General features: G+C 43.8%; 1 pseudogene; it reads right to left on the reverse strand.

Moving 5' to 3' along the window:
- Nucleotides 1-9,218: 9,218 nt before the first annotated feature.
- Nucleotides 9,219-10,157, reverse strand: LOC119923017 (annotated as a pseudogene).
- Nucleotides 10,158-11,471: the final 1,314 nt, after the last annotated feature.

An 11,471-nucleotide genomic window follows, 5' to 3' on the forward strand; every position in this document is an offset into this window, starting at 1 on the left:
TTGGGCTAGGCATTGTACTAAGTGCTGGAGTAGGTACAAGCTTATCAGGTTGGACACAGTCGAAGTCCCACATGGGGCTCTAAGTTTTAATTCCCATTTTACAGATAAGGTAACTGAGATGCAGAAAACATAAGTGACTTGCCCAAGGTCACACGTCAGACAAGTGCCCAAGCTGGGATTAGAACCTTCATCCTTCTGACTCCCAAGCTATCCACTCAATCATCTTGCTTCTCGCTTCTCTAGATCTAAAGGTCTTAAAACTCATCCCCCAGATCCTCTCCTTGAAAAAAATTATATTGTGATTCTCTAGTGATAGTAGCACCTTGTTTCAATCCCTTACTACCAAGTACAAACAAATAAAGTAAAAGAACAAGAAAAGAAAAGCAGCATAACATAATGTTGCCCGTTGGATACTGTCACAGATGGTAGGTTCATTATTAATTATTAGAAAGATAAGCATGATAAAAGACTCAAGAAAGGTTAAGTCCATATATAGATGGAAGGGCCTGGGTTCTTAGAGCTATAGAATATATAACTAACATTGAGCAAGGATAGTCTTATTACAATTCCTCCAAATGAGCTTCGTTGCCACTTTTGGAGACAGAATATCAGGCTGGACCAATCAATGATCTGATGCAGTGTGACAATTCTCATGGTCTTGTGCTCCTTAATTGTAACTATTGCAGGGAGTTGCTGTAAGCACACTGTGGGGAGGGAATGTATCTGTATATTGTTGTATTATACTCTCTCAAGTGCTTAGTACACACAGTAACTGTTCAATAAATACAATTGACTGATTGACTGAATATGTTCTTGATAACTCCTAAGCACTTTGAGGAACTCAACTAATTACAAAACTACCTAGTGAAGACCCAGCCATGTTAAAAAATAAACAAAGCATTTTAGGACCTCCTGTAAGTAGCACGTGAGCAAATGATTAGACGATCTTTTAGATGATCCAGCTCCACAAAGGGGAGTTCTACAGCGTCAACGTCACCTTCACCAGCAACACCCAGTCTCAGAACAGCACGGCGTTGGTTCACGGCCTGGTGCTTGGCGTCTTGGTGCCCTTCCCCATCCCCGAGCCCGACGGCTGTAAGAGCGGCATCAACTGCCCCATTGAAAAGAGTAAAACCTACAACTACCTGAACAAGCTGCCCGTCAAGAGCAAATATCCCAGTGTAACCCAGCCCCATGGAGAGAGAAGCAGAAGGAGAAACTGAGAGGCCTAGTGGCTAGTCGGAAGGACCTGGGTTCGAATTCCCTCTCCGCTACCCCACAGCACATGTATATATGTTTGTACGTATTTATTTCTCTATTTTACTTGTACATATCTATTCTATTTATTTTATTTTGTTAATATGTTTTGTTTCGTTGTCTGTCTCCCCATTCTAGACTGTGAGATAGCTGCTGGGTAGGGACTGTCTCTATATATTGCCGACTTATACTTCCCAAGCTCTTAGTACAGTGCTCTGCACACAGGAAGCGCTCAATAAATACGATTGAATGAATGAATGAAAATGATCATTTTCTAAATAAGTCTGCAGTCTACCAGTTTCCTAACCCACTGTTTCTACTTTATGGATCATGCCGTGACTTAGGACACCCACCTTCTAGTTCCAAGTTTTCTATATTTGCTAGAAGCCTCAATTCTGACCCATAGCAACTAATTGTGCAGGGGATGGGGGTGATTTTTAAAGTTTGAAATAGCAGGTAAGGAGGAGGTCAGGGTAAGAATCCCATTCCCCCCGCCTTACCTCCTTCCCCTCCCCACAACACCTGTATATATGTATATATATTTGTAAGTATTTATTACTCCATTTATTTATTTATTTGTACATATTTAATCTATTTCTTTTATTTTGTTAATGTGTTTTGTTTTGTTGTCTGTCTCCCCCTCCTAGACTGTGAGCCCGCTGTTGGGTAGGGACCGTCTCTATATGTTGCCAACTTGGACTTCCCAAGCGCTTAATACAGTGCTCTGCACACTGTAAGCGCTCAATAAATACGATTGAATGAATGAATGAATGAAATCCAGAGCTTCTGGAGAGAGAGAGAGTTTGATGAAGGAGCCATCAGGGAGTCATGGAATTTCCCAGTTAGGGGGAATGTGAAGGATAGCTGTGAAACTGGCCAGGTTGGTTCCTCCAGCAGGCCAGGTCAAGGGAGGATGGGGAAGTGGGATGTTTTGAAGACTCCCGTTAGCCTGGTTATAGTATGTTGGCCATGCTCCATGTTGCTAATTTTGCTTCGGATGCTCAAACCGAAATGCAAGAGTTTCCAGTCTCCACTTCGCTTCTGCCTTCGAAAGACCCATCAAAGGGGAAGTTGGAGGGATTGTGAGTATGGGATTGCTGTGTGTGTGTGTGTGTGTGTGTGTGTGTGTGTGTGTGTGTGTGTGTGTGTGTGTGTGTGTGTGCGTGTGTGTGTGGAGCTGGGCATGGGAATATGAGGAGTTGCTGTCTTCTGAATGCCTGAGGGTTTGTCAGGGCTAACCAGAGAAATGGAGGGAGTGGTGAAAAATGGAGGAAAGATATGGAAGAAGATGGAGGGTGGTGAAAGAAATAGGACAGGAAAGTAATCAAAATATGAGAATCAAAAAGGGAGAACCAAAAGAGAGATCGAAGAAATGCCTTAAAATTGTGGGGGAAAGAAAAGGGACATTCAGGAGAAGCAGTATTCCCTAGTGGATTGAGCATGGGTCTGGGGGGTCAGAAGGAACTGGGTTCTAACCCTGGCTCAGCCACTTGTCTGATATATGACGTTGGGAAGGTCACTTAACTTCTCTGTGCCTCAGTTACCTCATTTGTAAAATAGAGAGTTAGACTTTGAGCCCCCTGTAAGACAGGGTCTGTATATAACCTGATTATCATAAATCTACTCCAGTGCTCAGTACAGTACCAGGAGCATAGTAAGCGCTTAACAAATATCATTAAAAAATCAGAGAGACAGAAAAAGACAGGGAAGGGGAAACACTCAAGAATCCTTTGAATTTTTCAGAGGATGCAACTAGACTGTCAGTATAGCAAAGATTTCCTTCTTGTAACTATATGTTATACCTATCCTTGACAATTGTCATCAAATGTCAGAAGAAATGTCTTCACTAATATTTAAAGATAATTTGATATGAAATCATCATGTGCTTTTGCAGAATTCATGTATACTTTTTGTCTCTATATTTAACACTTAGCCTAGTAGGTAGGGTGCAAGCTGTGTGACTTTGGGCAAGTCACTTCACTTCTCTGTGCCTCAGTTACCTCATCTGTAAAATGGGGATTAAGACTGTGATCCCCCCATGGTACAACCTGATCACTTTGTAACCTCCCCAACATTTAGAATAGTGCTTTGCACATAGTAAGTGCTTAATAAATGCCATCATTATTATTAATTGAAATGTTAATATAAGATTTTAGGTGTTATTCTGGAATTGCTGATATTCTAAACCTTGATTCATATTCCAGGCTGATAAGTAACTGACAAAATTGGGAAAAATGAAAAATAATTGTAACTACAGCCAGGCAATCTTTTTTTTTTCCAGATTGCAATTATATAAAAGCACTGCCACATGTTAGACCTATACCACTCACCCTCTCTTCAAACTCTCTGCACTCAAATGCTACGTAAATTTCTAAATTAGGTAATCTGAAAATGAAGGACTTACTGCCAACTCTTCAGAATTTCGGCAACATCCATGTAAAAGAAGACATTGTCACAATGGCTTCCCAGTTAGAACAATACAGAAGCATTTATATCTGTTTCTGAACTGATCCCTGGAGTTTGCCCTTCACGAAGAAAGAACGGAAATTAACAATGCTCATTATGAAAAGTCCCTAGAGTGAAATCTGAATGAGCAGAATTGTGACTCATGAGTGAAAGGAGGTGCTAACTACCATTTCATTCAATCCTATTTATTGAGCGCTTACTCTGTGCAGAACACTGTACTAAGAACTTGAAAAGTACAATTCAGCATCCATCCCAAAAAGGGAGAGAAAGTTTAGTGTTCACTTTGATACTTTTTAAATGATATTTGTTACGCACTTACAATGTACCAAGCACTGTACTAAGCGCTGGGTATAAACAAGATGATCAGGTTGGTCACGGTCCATGTCCCACGTGGGGCTTAGTCTTAATCCCCATTTTACAGTTAAAGTAATGGTGGCAAAGACAAGTGAAGCGACTTGTCCAAAGTCACACAGCAGAAAGTGGCTGAACCAGGATTAAAACCCAGGTCCTCTGGCTCCCAAGCCTATGCTCTATTCACTGGGCCACGTTTCTTCTCCACTGGTATAAGAAACAACAAGCAACAAATAAGAGGGGAAATCAGTCAACCATATTTGTTGAGCGTTTATCGTGTGCAGAGCACTGTACTAAGCACGTGGGAGACTACAATTTAACAATATGACAGACACATTCCTTGCCCACAGTGAGCTTACAGTTTAGCAGGAAAGACAGACATTAATATAAATAAATAAACTAGGGACACGTCCATAAGTGCTGTGGGACTGAGGACGGGGGTGAAGAAAGGGAACCGAAAGGGCTTGAGGAGACTGGTATTGTACTAGGATCTCTGGAAATGGATGGGCAGAGCTCCGTGAGCCTAGGATGGTCTGAAGGGGGAAAATCCAGAATGAACTAGATTTCCAGCCCATGGAATTGAAAGCCAGGCTCTCACAGAGAGACAGGTTCACAGGAACAGGAGTGTTCTGAAATTCTGAGGAATCGGCAGTATGTCCTTCATTTTCACTTTAGAAATTTAAGTTGCATTTGAGTGCATGGAGTTTGAAAAGAGGGTGGGTGGTATAGGTTTAAAATGTGGCAGTGCTTTTATATAATTGGAGCCCGGTGACTGAATATTGGGGGAAAGTGCCCTTTACCCTCTCGGTCTCTTTGCAAAGAACCTTGAAGAGACAATATAGAATTATAGTGGCCTATTCTGAAATGTGTAATCAACTATCCTTGTAAATGCTTAATAAATAATGTTGAATGATTGATTTATTGATGTCCCTGTAGGTTGGAAGCAAAGGGAAACAATTAATTAGTTTAGATTTTTATTTTGTGAAATATGTCCCTCACCTTTCTTTGGCTAATTTTCTATTACTGTGAGATCCACAGGTCCTTCACTAGAAAGAAAAGAGTGATATCCTTTTCATTCATTCATTCAATTCAATCGTATTTATTGAGCACTTACTGTGTGCAGAGCACTGTACTAAGCACTTGGGAAGTACAAGTTGGCAACATATAGAGATGGTCCCTACCCAGCAATGGGCTTACAGTCTAGAAGGGTCTAGAAGGGTCACAGTCTATAACCCTCTGGGTATTTGAATTAGACAAGACTTTTTTCTCTCTCAGAGATGAAGGAATTGTGTAGATGAAGAGCTGTGGTCTCAGAACAAGGCAGATCTTATAGTCTTTCCTGCAGATGGAAAAAGTCCTTGAGCTTGTATGAAATGATAGATCACCCAACCCAGTTATTTATCAATCACACTAGACTCTGAGCTTCGTGTGGGAGAGGGACAGTGTCTGACCTGATTACTTTGTATCTACCCTGGTGTTGGCACATTATTATTATTGTTGTTATTATTATTATTATTATTATTATTATTGTTATTATTATTATTATTATTACAATGGACCAAGCACTGTGCTAGGCACTGGGTAAAGTATGATGAAGTTGGTATTATTGAGCACTGTGAGCAGAGCCAAACTGGCTCTCTTCCCCTCTTCAAAGTCCTACTGACAGCTCATCTCCTCCAGGAGACCTTTCCAGACTGAGCTCCCCCACTTTTCCTCTGCTCCTCCTCCCCTCCCCATCACCCCTACTCCCTCCCTCTGCTCTACCCCCTTCCCCCCACCCCACTTGTGTATATTGGTACATATTTATTATTATATTCATTTTATTAATGATGTGTATATATCTATAATTCTATTTAGTTTGATGGTATTGATGCCTGTCTACTCGTTCTGTTTTATTGTCTGTCTCCTCCTTCTAGACTGTGAGCCCGTTGTTGGGTAGGGATTGTCTCTATCTGTTGCCAAATTGTACTTTCCAAGCACTTAGTGCAGTGCTCTAGACACAGTAAGTTCTCAATAAATATGATTGAATGAATGAATGAATGTATTAATGGCTTGGGAAAGTACAATACAATAAAACTGGTCAAACACAATCTCTGGCCATAAGGGGCTTAGAGTCTACAGGGTGAGACAGATAATAAAATAAATTAACAGATGCAGTTCCTACTCTAATAGACTTAGGGGGAGGGGAAGTGGTCATAATATTAATAGAAAAGGTTACTTAGAAACTGCTGAAGTCTTTGACTGCATTTAGATTTTTTATGGCATTTGTTAAGCATTCACTATGTGCCACACACTGTATTAAGCACTGCGGTAGCTACAAACTAATCAGGTTGCACACAATGTCCCACATGGGGCTCACAGTCTCAAACCACATACTAATACTAATGATGGTATTTGTTAAGTGCTTACTACATGCCAAGCATTGTTCTAAGCACTGGGGTAGATACAAGGTAATCAGTTGTCCCATGTGGGGCTCACGGTCTTAATCCCCATTTTACAGATGAGATAACTGAGGCACAGAGAAGTTAAGTGACTTGCCCTAAGTCCCACAGCTGATAACTGGTGGAACCGAGATTAGATCCCACAACTTCTGACTCCCAAGCCTGGGCTCTTTCCAGGGAACTGAGGCACAGAGAAGTTATGTGATTTGCCCAAGGTCACACAGCAGACAAATGGTAGATCCAGGATTAGAACCCAGGTCTTTCTGACTCCCAAGTCCATGCTATGTCCACTAGATCACTCTGCTTCTCAATTTACACCCTTTCTTCATGCCTCTCTCAGCCCCACAGCATTATTATACATAGGCATAATGCATTCATTTGTATTAATGTCTGTCTCCCCCTCTAGACTGTAAGGTAATTGTGGGCAGCTTTGTTCCATTGTACTCTCCCAAGTGCTCTGGATTCTGCACCCACTAAGAGTTCAATTAATATATTTGATTGATTGATTGAAGACTACAATAAGTGAGGAACTGATCAAACAATTGATCACCTTTCTAAGACCAACTGCCCGACCAGGCTGTCAGCTGTTTCCCTGAACAGCCTCCTTCTAAACAGATTTAGAGCTGTGAGGATGACTCTGCCTTGTTCCCACCCAGGTTGGGGAAAATCCCATTTTCTTCCTCTAACTGGTGGGAGAGAGAGCTGGGAATAGAGCAGGGGATGGAGCTGGATACCAGAGAGATCCTGAAGGGTGAGAAAATTCATGAACAAAGATGCAATTGATATTAATGACCTATCCCTAAAGCAACTTTCTAGAGCAACTATTGGAAACTATAAGGAAAATGAAGATCAGCCAGAGCTTTCTGGGGTGGAATTCATTCATTCAATCATATTTATTGAGGGCTTACTTTGTGCAGAGCACTGTACTAAGCATTTGGGAAAGTACAATACAGCAATAAAGGGAGACGATCCCTGCCCACAATGAGGTCACAATCTAGAGGCGGGGAAACAGACATCAGTATAAATAAACACACTTGATCTTGGGCCATGCAGGGACCCAGACCCAGAAACCAGAAAAGACAATGCCCCCTCAGGAAGCATCTCTGAGGTAGAATAGCAATCAATCAATCAATGGTATTTACTGAATGCCTTCTATATGCAGAGCACCGCACTAAGCACTTGGGAGAGTCCCAGAATACAAAAGTGGATTTTCTTTTAACATGATAGTGTTTCCTTTGTCTTTTAACTGGTCTTCCATCACCAGCTGAGACTGTTGTTGTTGTTTTTCAATGCTTAATGAGACTTGACCAGAATCATATTTTTCATTAGCATTAATGATTTTGGTACATCTCCTCATACAGATCAATTTTAGACTGAGTAACTTGGGTTCCTAGACATGAGAGGCATTAAAATGCTACACTCCACATTATAAAAAATGGCAAAATGACTTATAGACAGAAGAGAATAATTTACGAAGATATGTGATAAAGTGACCCGAAATAATACATTTGACTTTGCTCATCTTGCCCAGTTTAATATTGGTATATTTTAGAAAATCAAACACTCAATAAGGAGTTTAGAATAAAGGTAACAGTGGACAGCCAATATTCTTTTTCAGGCAAAGGAGAAAGAGTTGGGGATATTCATCCAGATTTGCTCTTGTGCATTTTTGTTGGCCAAAGCAAGGCATCATCCCTTTACCCTTCCTAGATTATCTCAGTATTGCTGTCTGCATACTTTTAGGTCAAAGTCACCCACTGGAATTGCAGTAATGATAATGATGATGATGATGATGGCATTTATTAAGCGCTTACTATATGCAAAGCACTGCTGTAAGCACTGGAGAGATTACAAGATGATCAGATTGTCCCACGGGGGGCTCACAGTCTTAATCTTACTCCCCATTTTACAGATGAGGTAACTGAGGCACAGAGAAGTTAAGTGACTTGTCCAAAGTCACACAACTGACAATTGGCGGAGCCGAGGTTTGAACCCATGACGTCCGACTCCAAAGCCCGTGCTCCTTCCACTGAGCCATGCTGCTTCTCTAATAGACTTGAATTAGAACTCAAGTCTCCTGATTCCCAGTCCTGTGCTGTATGACTTCCCTGAATACCTCCAGAGGATTTAATGGTACTCGGGAGCTACTTGGGGTGCTGGACTTAAGCCTCTCTGGGCATCTTTAGCCCATTTGGGTAGCTCGCCCGCTGGATTATGGGTTCAGAAGAACATAGGGCTACCCAAATGGGCTAAAGATGCCAAGAGAGGCCTAAATCCAGCACCCCAAGTGGCTCCCAAGTACCATTAAGTCCTCTAGAGGTATTGAGGAAAGTCATACAGCACAGGACTGGGAATCAGGAGACTTGAGTTCTAATTCCAGCTCTGTCATTTGTCTGCAGTGTGACCTCGGGCAAGTCACTTAGCTCTTCTGTGCCTCAGTTTTCTCACCTATAAAATGAGGATTAAACGTCCTTTTTTTCTCTCTGCCATGGTGAGCCCCAAGTGGCAGGGGGACCGAATCTGATCTGATTGAACTATCTACCACAATGCTTGGCAAATAGTGAGCGCTTAACGAATACCACGAACGTCATCATCATTGATTTGGAATACTGAAAAATGTTATCGATGTGAAACAGAATTCAACTCAAATGTATCTGCCAGATAGCCGATTCAAGAAAGTGGGAGGGAAAGGAAAGAGAAATTTTATTTGGTCAACAACTGAAATTTGAGAACTCTCTTCATAGCATCCTTCACATCATTATTCCTCGTGATGTATATGAAAGGGTTCAACATGGGGCACACAGAGATATAGAAGATAGCAATGATTTTCCCCTGTTCGACTGACTGCTCAGTGGGAGGTGTTAGATGCATGCAGAGAAGAGTCCCGTAAAATATGGTGACAGCGGTCAGGTGGGAGCCACAGGTGGAAAAGGCTTTGAGTCTCCCCTCAGCCGAACGGATCCTCAGGATGGCAGCAAAGATGTAACCGTAGGAAATGAGAATGATCAGGAGAGAGCAGATGAGGTTGAAACCAGCAACCACAAACATGGCAGTCTCTTTGACAAAGGTGTCAGAGCAAGACAGGACTAAGAGAGGAGGATCAGCACAGTAGAAGTGGTTGACTTCATTAGAACCGCAAAACGACAAACGGAGCATCAACACCATCTGGATCAAGCCATTGAGAAAGCCATAGACATAGGGAGCCATCACCAGACCGATGCAAACTCCCCTAGACATTTTGCTGCCATAAAGCAGCGGGCTGCAAATTGCCAAGTAGCGGTCGTAAGCCATGACCGTTAGCAGATAGTGTTCGGTGATGGCCAGAGAGATGAAGACAGTAAATTGAATGAAACAACCAATAAAGGAAATGGTCTTCTTCTATGATAAGAAATGCACCAGCATCTGTGGGGAGATACTGGTGGCATAGCATAGATCCACGAAGGAGAGGTGGCTGAGGAAAAAGTACATGGGACTGTGCAGTCTGGGAGTGATTCGAATGAGAACGATCATGCCGACATTCCCCACCACGGTGATGATGTAGACGGTGAGAAATATTACAAAGAGGATAGGACGCAGCTCCGTTTGAACTTTCAGCCCCAGGAGAATAAATTCAGTCACTTCTGTTTGATTCCTATTAGACATTTTGCTCATTTAAATTTAATCAGCTAAAATACAAAAAAAAGGGCGATTAATAGACTTGAGTAGGACTCTTCCTTTACTTCTCCTGTCTCTCACTTCTTGGTGTTCTCTCAATCAATCAATAGTATTTAATGTGCAGTTACTGTGTACCAGTCACTGTACTAACTGCTTGGGAGAATACAATACAAAATGCACAATGTAAGAAAATTGGCAGATAATGATGTCACAGAGAGCAGACACAAACTATTAAGTGCTGGAGTAGGGTGGGCCAGTCAAGGGGGATCAGGGAGCAGAGATACCTGGGTAGAGGAGCCAACAGTCAACTAGCATGGGAGGGCTGAGTAGGTGTGAATGAGGTTGTCGTTAATGTAACATGGTGGTAACAAGGGCTTTTTACCTGGGGGCGTGGGGAGAGTCAGTCAGTACCGGACCGGAAACGGGGGGGATGAGGGGCACTTTAAGGAAGGTCGCCTAAGTGGGGGTGGTGGAAGCAGGGGGGGCATCCGTGAGGCGCTGTGATGGCGGGCGGGCGGGCCTCTCGGGAACGGAGTCCCGGGCGTCTATGTCGGTGCTCTGAGGAGAGGATCCTTCCGGGAGCAGCAAGGCCGCGTGGTGTGACGGCGGGCGGGCCACTCGGGAACGGAGTTACGGGCGTCTATGGCGGCGCTCTGAGGAGAGGATCCTTCCGGGAGCAGCAAGGCCGCGCGGTGTGATGGCGGGCAGGCGGGCGGGCGGGCCTCTCGGGAACGGATTCCCGGGCGTCTATAGCGGCGCTCTGAGAGGAGGATCCTTCCGGGAGCAGCAAGGCCGCGCGGTGTGATGGCGGGCAGGCGGGCCTCTCGGGAACGGAGTCCCGGGCGTCTATGGCGGCGCTCTGAGGAGAGGATCCTTCCGGGAGCAGCAAGGCCGCGCGGTGTGATGGCGGGCGGGCCTCTCGGGAACGGAGTACCGGGCGGATGTGCGGAGGGAGGGCATTCCAGGCCAGGGGGATGACGTGGGCCTGGGGCCGACGGCGGGACAGGAGAGAACGAGGCACAGTGAGGAGATTAGCGGCAGAGGAGCGGAGGGTGCGGGCTGGGCTGTAGAAGGAGAGAAGGGAGGTGACGTAGGAGGGGGCGAGGTGATGGAGAGCCTTGAGGCCGAGGGTGAGGAGTTTTTGCCTGATGCATAGGTTGATTAGTAGCCACTGAAGATTTTTGAGGAGGGGAGTAAAATGCCCAGAGCGTTCCTGCACAAAGACGATCCGGGCAGGGGCGGGAAGTATGGATTGAAGTGGGGAGAGACACGAGGATCGGAGATAGGAGAGGAGGCTGATGC

This window comes from Tachyglossus aculeatus, unplaced genomic scaffold, assembly GCF_015852505.1.
Source record: "Tachyglossus aculeatus isolate mTacAcu1 unplaced genomic scaffold, mTacAcu1.pri scaffold_136_arrow_ctg1, whole genome shotgun sequence".
Taxonomy (NCBI): Eukaryota; Metazoa; Chordata; class Mammalia; order Monotremata; family Tachyglossidae; genus Tachyglossus; species Tachyglossus aculeatus.